This window comes from Pongo abelii, chromosome 13 (assembly GCF_028885655.2).
Source record: "Pongo abelii isolate AG06213 chromosome 13, NHGRI_mPonAbe1-v2.0_pri, whole genome shotgun sequence".
NCBI classification, from domain to species: Eukaryota; Metazoa; Chordata; class Mammalia; order Primates; family Hominidae; genus Pongo; species Pongo abelii.
Genome location: NC_071998.2, coordinates 24,264,504 through 24,278,319, shown reverse-complemented (window position 1 = coordinate 24,278,319; position 13,816 = coordinate 24,264,504). Strand labels below are relative to the sequence as shown.

General features: G+C 39.7%; 1 pseudogene; it reads left to right on the top strand.

Moving 5' to 3' along the window:
• The first annotated feature begins 282 nt into the window (after positions 1 to 282).
• On the top strand, positions 283 to 907 carry LOC100938057 (T cell receptor beta variable 25-1-like; annotated as a pseudogene).
• Positions 908 to 13,816: the final 12,909 nt, after the last annotated feature.

The window sequence follows — 13,816 nt, the reverse complement described above, 5'->3', positions numbered from 1 at the left end:
GTTTTTATGTTCATAGCTTATAAAATAGTTGCAATGGAATGTTTTGTAAGAATATTAAAGACTTGAGTTAAGATAAGCAAAGCATGAAGCCTACTTTAGATGAGGGAAGTGAACAAAAATATTAGTCATTTGATGGGTTAAAAGGATATAGATGAAACTGTTTCAACAGGATGGCTGTGGGACCCAGGAAGTTTGCAGGGGCTGTGTCATCACACACACACAATGACTTTATCAAGAGCCCATCCTGCTTCCCCACTACTGGGAGACATCCGCTCTAGCCCCAACTGTGCCATGACTATCAGGCTCCTCTGCCAAGTAGCCTTTTATTTTCTGGGGGCAGGTAAGTAATAGGCACAGTTCATTCCAAAATCTAGAAGGAACACTTCCTCTGTGTTGGGTTTGTGCATGGCTCAGCCTCAAAGTTCATCATGAACTCTGTTGCCAGTTTTTGTCTCTTCCCATAGGCCTTATGGAAGCTGACATCTACCAGACCCCAAGACACTGTGTTATACGGACAGGAAAGAAGATCACTCTGGAATGTTCTCAAACCATGGGCCATGACAAAATGTACTGGTCAAGATCCAGGAATGGAATTACACCTCATCCACTATTCCTATGGGTTAATTCCACAGAGAAGGGAGATCTTTCCTTTGAGTCAACAGTCTCCAGAATAAGGATAGAGCGTTTTCCCCTGACCCTGGAGTCTGCCAGCCCCTCACATACCTCTCAGTACCTCTGTGCCAGCAGTGAATACACAGTGCTATATGGATACCGACACTCTGCACAGAAAGGGTCGCCTCTAAGGTGAGGACATCTTGCCTTCAGAAACCTTATCTTAAACTACAGAAACCCCTGCAAATCTTCCCAGACTCCTCAGCCTTGAGGGACCAGTGTGCTTCAAGTAACAGTCTGGACTAAAGACTATCTCTGGCTCAGTCTCTAACAAGCTGAGAAATGACCCAGCCCCATAGTTATCCTGGCTGACTTCTTCCTTGCATCTAGTTATTGCTGTTCAATTGAGCTTGCACAAATTTTATCCTTCAAGATAAATGTGATGATATTTGACAGTTGCCTTATGGCTAGCTGAAGAAAGTCTTTGTCAGCTAAGAAACAGGAAAAGGATCCTTTGACTTTCTGCACAGGCTGTCTTTATCTCTGGTTCATGGTTCGTTCCTCATGTTAAACTCGTTCCTTCATACACAGCCACACAAAGTCCTTGCCCTTACCTGACCCCAGTCCTGCACCTGATGACTTCAGTTCCTCAATCTATGACTTTGAACTTGGAATAAATTTTTATTTTCACGTGAAATAAGTGATTAATGATTATTTTCACTAATCTCCCTCTAAATAAATGTAATTTGAGCTAAATCTGCATGAGGTCTAAGGAAGAGAAAAGGCTCCAACTTTGTCAAAGAATAGTCTTCAACAATGTCCCTGGATTCAGCCCTAAATCTCTTTGGAGACTACCCTTACCAATGGGAGACTATCCTACAGATAGATGATTCTTCTGTCTTGGATATACTGAATCTCAGGGAAGTGTTCTCTATCCACATGAGATCAGACCTGGGACCTTGAATAGATTGATTTATTTTTCACAAAAGCGTAGACTACTGTGGGGCCCTGGGTGCTGAGCTCAAATGTGAAACTTCTGTTTTGAGGTTACCAAAAAGTAAAGTCACAGAGTCTTTGCCCTGGTTTTGCCTCCTTAAAAAGTAGCTTTAATATGTTAGAAAAGAATCTAGAAAACATAATACATATTTTATTGTAAAAGTCATTGCTTGTTCATTCTTCTTTTCTGTTTGTATTCTACAATACTAGCCATTCCTCACTCTTCTTTGTGGGCTCTTTCTATTCTCATTTTCCTTATTTTGTCCTTACTTCTGGACTTTTTATTCTTTTCCTCTTAACCTATGCATACATCTTAGACAATATCATCTAATCTATTACTTGAAGTATATATCTCATTACTTTCAAACTTATTCTCTAGCTGCCTACTAGATATTTCCATCTCTATATTTCATAGGCTCCTCAACTCAACTTGTCCCCAACAGAGTTCATCATCCTCCCAATACCATGTCTTCTTTTGGAGACACCATCATCTACCTTGGGAGGCTCATCTCCAATGGTCAGGTGTCCTTAGCAAACACCTAGAAGATTAAAAACCCCTCCTTACTGAACTCTTAGCCTCGTGCCTTACCCTTCCGGCCTTCTTGCAAAAGTGATATGCATCAGAGAGTTGGCCCTCTGTATTCACAAGTTCCACATCCCTGGATTCAACCAACCACAGATCAAAAATATTTTTTTCAAAAGTTGTGTCTATACTGAACACATACAGACTTTTTTCCTTGTCATTATTCTAAACAATACAGTATAACAACTATTTACATAACATTGTATTGTATTTGGTACCATGAATTTTTTACAGATGACTTAAAGTATTTGGGAGTATATGCAAAGATTATATGCAAATACTATAACATTTTTTATCGGGGACTTGGGCATTTGTAGATTTTGTTATCCTTGGGAGGTCTTGGAACCAATTCCCCAAGATACTGAGGGATAACTGTAGACAAAGGTGATCATGCTACTGGATCCCCTCACCATTTCTCCATGCTTCTTCTTCATATTCAAGATAAAATTTAAATGTCTTCACCTGGCTTAATGGTATTTTGTGATCTGGACTCCAGAAATTAGCTTATCTTGAACACCTTATCCCAGCTATTTTTCATCCTGGCAATCCTGAACTTCTGACCATTTTCTATAGTCCATGTTCTCTTACCCATCTGAGACCCTGTACCTGCTGTCCCTCTATCTCTGAAGTCCGCACTTCTTGTCTACAGGGCTGACTCCTACTCCAGCATCTCATTAATCACTATGCTAACACAAGAAGTCTTCATCTGCTTCAGTTTATTCCTGTCCTCCAACTGGTGGTGTGGGAGGGTCTCTTCATCACCATCCTCCTTATTTTCTAGGATATATCTCTTTTTGGTGCATGGTTTTCCTGGGGCATTTTGATTAAGAATGGTCACATGGTATAAATCAGACAGAAACAAAACAAATCAAAGTCTCTGAGTGGGGATGGATGTCACCCCTGCTGGGTATTTTTGGATGTCATGCTGGAAGCTGATCCAGTGCAATCCTCCTTGTTCTCTGATGAAAGGAAGTTCTAGCTTTGACCCTGGAACAGATCATGATGAATGCTTCCTGGAAAGATGCCATGTGAACTGTGGGGTTCAGAGTAAAGAAATAAGTGACATGTTTATGTTAATAGATATTACTTATATATGAGCAAACCTGGTCTTGCTTTATTATAAAAATAGCAGCTATTGCTCAGTTTTATAGATTTATTGAAGTATAATTTACATGCCATAAAATTCACTCTCTGTAAGGTACTGTTTAATGATTTATAGTAAATTTATTGAGCTTTACAAGCATCCCAAAATACTTTAAAACATTCCCATTGCCCCCAAGAGATCCTTTCTGCCCTTTAGCAGTTATTCTCTGAGGTTCCCCACCCCAGGCAGTCCCCTATCTACTCTTTGCCTCCATAGATTTGATTTTTTTTTTCTTTTGAGATGGAGTCTTGCTCTGTTGCCCAGGCTGGAGTGCAGTGGCATGATCTCTGCTCACTGGTTCACACCATTCTCCTGCCTCAACCTCCCAAGTAGCTGGGACTACAGGTGCCCACCATCATGCCTGGCTAATTTTTTTGTATTTTTAGTAGAGACAGGGTTTCACTATGTTAGCCAGGATGGTCTCAATCTCCTGACCTCATGATCCGCCCACTTTGGCCTTCCAAAGTGCTGGGATAACAGGCTTGAGCCACCATGCCCGGCCCACAGATTTGATTTTTCTGAAAAATTTATAAAAACAGAATATTACAATATGCAGTCTTTGTTTCTGACTCCTTTAAGTTTGCCTAACAATTGAGGTGTTCATTCATGTTGTAGCATATTTCAGTTATTTGCTACATATTTGTTGCAGAAAATTTTTTCATTCTATGGATATAGCATATTTTATGTATCCACTCATCAATTTTTGGACATTTGGATTGCTCCAGTTGTTAATCTATTATGAATAATGCCACTATAAATGTTCTTATATAAATCTTGTTGGTCCATTCCAAAATGGCCGAATAGGAACAGCTCTGGTCTGCAGTTCCGAGTGTGATCGATGCAGAAGACAGGTAATTTCTGCATTCCCAACTGAGGTACCTGGTTCATCTCAATGGGACTGATTGGACAATGGGTGTGGCCCATGGAGGGTGAGCTGAACCAGGGCGGGGCATCGCCTCACCCAGGAAGCACAAGGGGTCGGGGGAGTTCCCTTTCCTAGCCAAGGGAAGCCATGACAGACTATACCTGGAAAATCAGGACACTGTCACTCAAATACTGGGCTTTTTCAACGGTCTTAGGAAACAGCACACCAGGAGATTACATCCCATGCCTGGCTCAGTGAGTCCCACGCCCACAGAGCCTTGCTCACTGCTAGCGCAGCAGTCCAAGATCGAACTGTGAGGTGGCAGCCTGGCTGGGGGAGGGGCCTCCACCATTGCTGAGGCTTGAATAGGTAAACAAAGTGGCTGAGGAAGCTCAAACTGGGTGAAGCCCACCGCAGCTCAACAAGGCCTGCCTGCCTCTGTAGATTCCACCACCGGGGGCAAGGCATAGCTGAACAAAAGGCAGCAGAAACCTCTGCAGACTTAAAAATCCCTGTCTGACAGCTCCAAAGAGAGCAGTAATTCTCCCAGCATGGTGTTTGAGCTCTGAGAACGGACAGACTGCCTCCTCAAGTGGGTCCTTGACTCCTGTGTAGCCTAACTGGGAGACACCTCCCAGTAGGGGCCAACTGACACCTCATACAGCTGGGTGCCCCTCTGGGACGAAGCTTCCAGAGGAAAGATCAGGCAGCAATATTTGCTGATCTGCAATATTTGCTGCTCTGCAGCCTCCACTGGTGATACCCAGGAAACAGGGTCTGGAGTGGACCTCCAGCAAATTCCAACAGACCTGCAGCTGAGGGAGCTGACTGTTAGAAGGAAAACTAACAGAAAGGAATAGCATCAACATCAACAAAAAGGACATCCACACCAAAACCCCATCTGTAGGTCACCATAATCAAAGACCAAAGGTAGATAAAACCAAAAAGATGGGGAGAAACCAGAGCAGAAAAGCTGAAAATTCTAAAAACCAGAATGCCTCTTCTCCTCCAAAGGATTGCAGCTCCTCACCAGCAACCGAACAAAGCTGGATGGAGAATGACTTTGATGAGTTGCCAAAAGTAGGCTTCAGAAGGTCGGTAATAACAAACTTCTCCAAGCTAAAGGAAGATGCTCAAACCCATCACAAGGAAGCTAAAAACCTTGAAAAAAGATTAGACGAATAGCTAACTAGAATAAACAGTGCAGAGAAGACCTTAAATGAACTGATGGAACAGAAAACCATGGCACAAGAACTATGTGATGCATGCACAAGCTTCAGTAGCTGATTCAATCAAGTGGAAGAAAGGGTATCAGTGATTGAAGATCAAATTAATGAAATAAAGCAAGAAGAGAAGCTTAGAGAAAAAAGAGTAAAAAGAAACAAACAAAGCCTCCAAGAAGTATGGGACTATGTGAAAAGACCAAATCTACATCTGATTGGTGTACCTGAAAGTGACAGGGAGAATGGAACCAAGTTGGAAAACACTCTGCAGGATATTATTCAGGACTTCCTCAACCTAGCAAGGCAGGCCAATATTCAAATTCAGGAAATATAGAGAACACCACAAAGATACTCCTCGAGAAAAGCATCCCCAAGACACATAATTGTCAGAATCACCAAGGTTGAAACGAAGGAAAAAATGTTAAGGGCAGCCAGAGAGAAAGGTCAGCTTACCCACAAAGGGAAGCCCATCAGACTAACAGCTGATCTCTCGGCAGAAACTCTACAAGCCAGAAGAGAGTGGGGGCCAATATTCAACATTCTTAAAAGAATTTTCAACCCAGAATTTCGTATCCAGCCAAACTAAGCTTCATAAGTGAAGGAGAAATAAAATTCTTTACAGACAAGCAAATGCTGAGAGATTTTGTCACCACCAGGCCTGCCTTACAAGAGCTCCTGAAGGAAGCACTAAACATGGAAAGAAACAACCGGTACCAGCCACTGCAAAAAACATGCCAAATTGTAAAGACCATTGATGCTAGGAAGAAACTGCATCAACTAATGGGCAAAATAACCAGCTAACAGCATAATGACAAGATCAAATTAACACATAACAATATTAACCTTAAATGTAAATGGGCTAAATGCCCCAATTAAAAGACACAGACTGGCAAATTGGATAGAGTCAAGACCCATCAGTGTGCTGTATTCAGGAGACACATCTCACATGCAGAGACACACAGAGGCTCAAAATAAAGGGATGCAGGAAGATCTACCAAGCAAACGGAAAGCAATAAAAAAGCAGGGGTTGCAATCCTAGTCGCTGATAAAACAGACTTTAAACCAACAAAGATCAAAAGAGACAAAGAAGACCATTACATAATGGTAAAGGGATCAATTCAACAAGAAGAGCTAACTATCCTAAATATATATGCACCCAATACAGGAGGACCCAGATTCATAAAGCAAGTCCTTAGAGACCTACAAAGAGACTTAGACTCCCACACAATAATAATGGGAGATTTTAACACCCCACTGTCAATATTAGATCAACGAGACAGAAAGTTAACAAGGATATCCAGGACTTGAACTCAGCTCTGCACCAAGCCGACCTAATAGACATCTACAGAACTCTCCACCCCAAATCAACAGAATATACATTCTTCTCAGCACCACATTGTACTTATTCCAAAATTGGCCACATAGTTGGAAGTAAAGCACTCCTCAGCAAATGTAAAAGAACAGAAATTATAACAAACTGTCTCTCAGACCACAGTGAAATCAAATTCAAATTAAGGATTAAGAAACTCACTCAAAACTGCACAACTACATGGAAACTGAACAACCTGCTCCTGAATGACTACTGGGTAAACAACAAAATGGAGGCAGAAATAAAGATGTTCTTTGAAACCAATGAAAACAAAGACACAATGTACCAGAATTTCTGGGAAACATTTAAAGCAGTATGTAGAGGGAAATTTATAGCACTAAATGCCCACAAGAGAAAGCAGGAAAGATCTAAAAGTGACACCCTAACATCACAATTAAAAGAACTAGAGAAGCAAGAGCAAACACATTCAAAAGCTAGCAGAAGGCAAGAAATAACTAAGATCAGAGCAGAACTGAAGGAGATAGAGACACAAAAAACCCTTACAAAAATCGATGATTCCAGAAGCTGGTTTTTTTAAAAGATCAACAAAATTGATAGACCGCTAGCAAGACTAATAAAGAAGAAAAGAGAGAAGAATCAAATAGATGCAATAAAAAATGATAGAGGGGATATCACCACTGATCCCACAGAAATACAAACTACCATCAGAGAATACTATAAACACCTCTATGCAAATAAATTAGAAAATCTAGAAGAAATGGATAAATTTCTGGACAAATACACCCTCCCAAGACTAAACCAGGAAGAAGTCGAATACCTGAATAGACCAATAACAGGCTCTGAAATTGAGGCAATACTTAATAGCCTACCAACAAAAAAAGTCCAGGACCAGACGTATTCACAGCCGAATTCTACCAGAGGTACAAAGAGGAGCTGGTACCATTCCTTCTGAAACTATTCCAATCAATAGAAAAAGAGGGAATCTTCCCTAACTCATTTTATGAGGCCAGCATCATCCTGATACCAAAGCATGGCAGAGACACAACAAAAAAAGAGAATTTTAGACCAATATCCCTGATGAACATCTATGTGAAAATCCTCAATAAAATACTGGCAAACCAAATCCAGCAGCACTTCAAAAAGCTTATCCACCAAGATCAAGTGGGCTTCATCCCTGGCATGCAAGGCTGGTTCAACATATGCAAATTAATAAACATAATCCATCACATAAACAGAACGAAAGACAAAAACCACATAATTATCTCAATAGATGAAAAAAGGCCTTTGACAAAATTCAACAGCACTTCACGCTAAAAACTCTCAATAAACTAGGTATAGATGGAATGTATCTCAAAATAATAAGAGCTAATTATAACAAACCCACAGCCAATATCATACTGAATGGGCAAAAACTGGAAGCATTCCCTTTGAAAACTGGCACAAGACAGCGATGCCCTCTCTCACCACTCCTATTCAACATAGTGTTGGAAGTTCTGGCTAGGGCAATCAGGCAAGAGAAAGAAATAAAGGGTACTTAATTAGGAAAAGAGGGAGTCAAATTGTCCCTGCTTGCAGATGACATTACTGTATATTTAGAAAACCCCATTGTCTCAGCCCAAAATCTCCTTAAGTTGATAAGCAACTTCAGCAAAGTCTCGGGATACAAAATCAAAATGCAAAAATCACAAGCATTCCTATACATCAAGAATAGACAGAGAGCCAAGTCATGAGTGAACTCCCACTCACAATTGCTACAAAGAGAATAAAATACCTGGGAATTCAACTTACAAGGGATGTGAAGGACCTCTTCAAGGAGAACCACAAATCACTACTCAATGAAATAAAAGAGGACACAAACAAATGGAAGAACATTCCATGCTCATGGATAGGAAGAATCAATATCGTGAAAATGATCATGCTGCCCATGGTAATTTATAGATTCAATGCCATCCCCATCAAGCTACCAATGACTTTCTTCACAGAATTGGAAAAAACTACTTTAAAGTTTATATGGAATCAAAAAAGAGCCCACATTGCCAAGACAATCCTAAGCAAAAAGAACAAAGCTGGATGCATCATGCTACCTGACTTCAAACTATACTATAAGGCTACAGTAACCAAAACAGCATGGTACTGGTACCAAAGCAGAGATATAGACCAATGGAACAGAACAGAGGCCTCAGAAAGAACACCACACATCTATAACCATCTGATCTTTGACAAACCTGACAAAAACAAGAAATGGGGAAAGGATTCCCTATTTAATAAATGGTGCTGGGAAAACTGGCTAGCCATATGTAGAAAGCTGAAAACTGGATCCTTCCTTACGTCTTATACAAAAATTAATTTAAGATGGATTAAAGACTTAAATGTTAGACCTAAAACCATAAAAACCCTAGAAGAAAACCTAGGCAGTACCATTCAGGACATAGGCATGGGCACAGACTTCATGACTAAAACACAAAAAGCAATGGCAACAAAAGCCAAAATAGACAAATGGGATCTAACTAAACTAAAGAGCTTCTGCACAGCAAAAGAAACGACCATCAGAGTGAACAGGCAACCTACAGAATGGGAGAGAATTTTTGCAATCTACCCATCTGATAAAAGGCTATTATCCAGAATCTACAAAGAACTTAAACAAATTTTCAAGAAAAAAATCAAAGAACCCCATCAAAAAGTGGGCAAAGTATATGAACAGACACTTTTCAAAAGAAGACATTTATGCAGCAAACGACACATGAAAAAATGCTTATCATCACTGGTCATCAGAGAAATGCAAATCAAAATCACAGTGAGATACCATCTCACACCAGTTAGAATGGCAATCACTAAAAAGTCAGGAAACAACAGATGCTAGAGAGGATGTGGAGGAATAGGAACACTTTTACACTGTTGGTGGGACTGTAAACTAGTTCAACCATTGTGGAAGACAGTGTGGCGATTCCTCAAGGATCTAGAACTAGAAATACCATTTGAACCAGTGATCCCATTACTGGGTATATACTCAAAGGATTACAAATCATGCTACTATAAAGACACATGCACACGTATGTTTATTGTGGCACTATTCACAATAGCAAAGACTTGGAACCAACCCAAATGTCCATCAATGATAGACTGGATTAAGAAAATGTGGCACATATACACCATGGAATACTATGCAGCCATAAAAAAGGATGAGTTCATGTCCTTTGTAGGGACATGAATGAAGCTGGAAACCATCATTCTGAGCAAACTATCACAAGGACAGAAAACCAAACATCATATATTCTCACTCACAGGTGGGAATTGAACAATGAGAACACTTGGACACAGGGCGGGGAATATTGCACACCGGGGCCTGTCATGGGGTGAGGGCATGGGGGACGGATAGCATTAGGAGAAATACCTAATGTAAATGACGAGTTAATAGGTGCAGCAAACCAACATGGCACATGTATACATATGTAACAAACCTGCATGTTGTGCACATGTACCCTAGAACTTAAAGTATAATAATAAAATAAAAAATGAAATAAATAAATATTTGTGAAGTTATAAACTTTTATTTTATTTGGTAGGTATCTAGAAGTGGAATTACTGAGTCATAGGGTAAGGGTATAATAAATTAAAAACAAAAACAAAGAAAACTTGTAAAATGTTTTCTGAATTGGCTATTTCATTTTACATCTCTATCGTCAATGTGTGAGGTTCCAGTTTTTTCACATCCTCTCCAATACTTGGTCTTTTTTAATAATCATCATTCTGGCAAATGTGTAGTGTCATCTCACTGTGGTTTTTAAATTTTGTTTCTCTAATAACTAATGATATTGAGCATCTTTTGTTTGCTTATTGGTTATTCCTATATGACCTCTGATGACATACCTATTCAAACCCTTTACTCATTTTAATTGGATGGTTTGTCTTTTTTTTTTTTTTTTTTTTCTTTTATTATTATTATTATTATTATCATTATTATACTTTAGGTTTTATGGTACATGTGCGCAATGTGCAGGTAAGTTACATATGTATACATGTGCCATGCTGGTGCGCTGCACCCACCAACTTGTCCTCTAGCATTAGGTATATCTCCCAATGCTATCCCTCCCCCCTCCCCCCACCCCACAACAGTCCCCGAAGTGTGATGTTCCCCTTCCTGTGTCCATGTGTTCTCATTGTTCAATTCCCACCTGTGAGTGAGAATATGCGGTGTTTGGTTTTTTGTTCTTGCGATAGTTTACTAAGAATGATGATTTCCAGTTTCATCCATGTCCCTACAAAGGACGTGAACTCATCATTTTTTATGGCTGCATAGTATTCCATGGTGTATATGTGCCACATTTTCTTAATCCAGTCTATCATTGTTGGACATTTGGGTTGGTTCCAAGTCTTTGCTATTGTGAATAATGCAGCAATAAACATACGTGTGCATGTGTCTTTATAGCAGCATGATTTATAGTCCTTTGGGTATATACCCAGTAATGGGATGGCTGGGTCGAATGGAATTTCTAGTTCTAGATCCCTGAGGAATCGCCACACTGACTTCCACAAGGGTTGAACTAGTTTACACTCCCACCAACAGTGTAAAAGTGTTCCTATTTCTCCACATCCTCTCCAGCACCTGTTGTTTCCTGACTTTTTAATGATTGCCATTCTAACTGGTGTGAGATGGTATCTCATTGTGGTTTTGATTTGCATTTCTCTGATGGCCAGTGATGGTGAGCATTTTTTCATGTGTTTTTTGGCTGCATAAATGTCTTCTTTTGAGAAGTGTCTGTTCATGTCCTTCGCCCACTTTTTGATGGGGTTGTTTGTTTTTTTCTTGTAAATTTGTTGGAGTTCATTGTAGATTCTGGATATTAGCCCTTTGTCAGATGAGTAGGTTGCGAAAATGTTCTCCCATTTTGTAGGTTGCCTGTTCACTCTGATGGTAGTTTCCTTTGCTGTGCAGAAGCTCTTGAGTTTAATTAGATCCCATTTGTCAATTTTGGCTTTTGTTGCCATTGCTTTTGGTGTTTTAGACATGAAGTCCTTGCCCATGCCTATGTCCTGAATGGTAATGCCTAGGTTTTCTTCTAGGGTTTTTATGGTTTTAGGTCTAACATTTAAGTCTTTAATCCATCTTGAATTGATTTTTGTATAAGGTGTAAGGAAGGGATCCAGTTTCAGCTTTCTACATATGGCTAGCCAGTTTTCCCAGCACCATTTATTAAATAGGGAATCCTTTCCCCATTTCTTGTTTTTGTCAGGTTTGTCAAAGATCAGATAGTTGTAGATATGTGGCATTATTTCTGACGGCTCTGTTCTGTTCCATTGATCTATATCTCTGTTTTGGTACCAGTACCATGCTGTTTTGGTTACTGTAGCCTTGTAGTATAGTTTGAAGTCAGGTAGTGTGATGCCTCCAGCTTTGTTCTTTTGGCTTAGGATTGACTTGGCGATGCGGGCTCTTTTTTGGTTCCATATGAACTTTAAAGTAGTTTTTTCCAATTCTGTGAAGAAAGTCATTGGTAGCTTGATGGGGATGGCATTGAATCTGTAAATTACCTTGGGCAGTATGGCCATTTTCATGATATTGATTCTTCCTACCCATGAGCATGGAATGTTCTTCCATTTGTTTGTATCCTCTTTTATTTCCTTGAGCAGTGGTTTGTAGTTCTCCTTGAAGAGGTCTTTCACATCCCTTGTAAGTTGGATTCCTAGGTATTTTATTCTTTTTGAAGCAATTGTGAATGGGAGTTCACTCATGATTTGGCTCTCTGTTTGTCTGTTATTGATGTATAAGAATGCTTGTGATTTTTGCACATTGATTTTGTATCCTGAGACTTTGCTGAAGTTGCTTATCAGCTTAAGGAGATTTTGGGCTGAGACAATGGGGTTTTCTAGATATACTATCATGTCATCTGCAAACAAGGACAATTTGACTTCCTCTTTTCCTAATTGAATACCCTTGATTTCCTTCTCCTGCCTAATTGCCCTGGCCAGAACTTCCAACACTATGTTGAATAGAAGTGGCGAGAGAGGGCATCCCTGTCTTGTGCCAGTTTTCAAAGGGAATGCTTCCAGTTTTTGCCCATTCAGTACGATATTGGCTGTGGGTTTGTCATAAATAGCTCTTATTATTTTGAGATACGTCCCATCAATTCCTAATTTATTGAGAGTTTTTAGCATGAAGGGTTGTTGAATTTTGTCAAAGGCCTTTTCTGCATCTATTGAGATAATCATGTGGTTTTTGTCTTTGGTTCTGTTTATATGCTGGATTACATTTATTGATTTGCGTATATTGAACCAGCCTTGCATCCCAGGGATGAAGCCCACTTGATCATGGTGGATAAGCTTTTTGATGTGCTGCTGGATTCTGTTTGCCAGTATCTTATTGAGGATTTTTGCATCAATGTTCATCAAGGATATTGGTCTAAAATTCTCTTTTTTTGTTGTGTCTCTGCCAGGCTTTGGTATCAGGATGATGCTGGCCTCATAAAATGAGTTAGGGAGGATTCCCTCTTTTTCTATTGATTGGAATAGTTTCAGAAGGAATGGTACCAGCTCCTCCTTGTACCTCTGGTAGAATTCGGCTGTGAACCCATCTGGTCCTGGACTTTTTTTGGTTGGTAGGCTATTGATTATTGCCACAATTTCAGCTCCTGTTATTGGTCTATTCAGAGATTCAACTTCTTCCTGGTTTAGTCTTGGGAGGGTGTATGTGTTGAGGAATTTATCCATTTCTTCTAGATTTTCTAGTTTATTTGCATAGAGGTGTTTGTAATATTCTCTGATGGCAGTTTGTATTTCCGTGGGATCGGTGGTGATATCCCCTTTATCATTTTTTATTGCATCTATTTGATTCTTCTCTCTTTTTTTCTTTATTAATCTTGCTAGCGGTCTATCAATTTTGTTGATCCTTTCAAAAAACCAGCTCCTGGATTCATTTATTTTTTGAAGGGTTTTTTGTGTCTCTATTTCCTTCAGTTCTGCTCTGATTTTAGTTATTTCTTGCCTTCTGCTAGCTTTTGAATGTGTTTGCTCTTGCTTTTCTAGTTCTTTTAATTGTGATGTTAGGGTGTCAATTTTGGATCTTTCC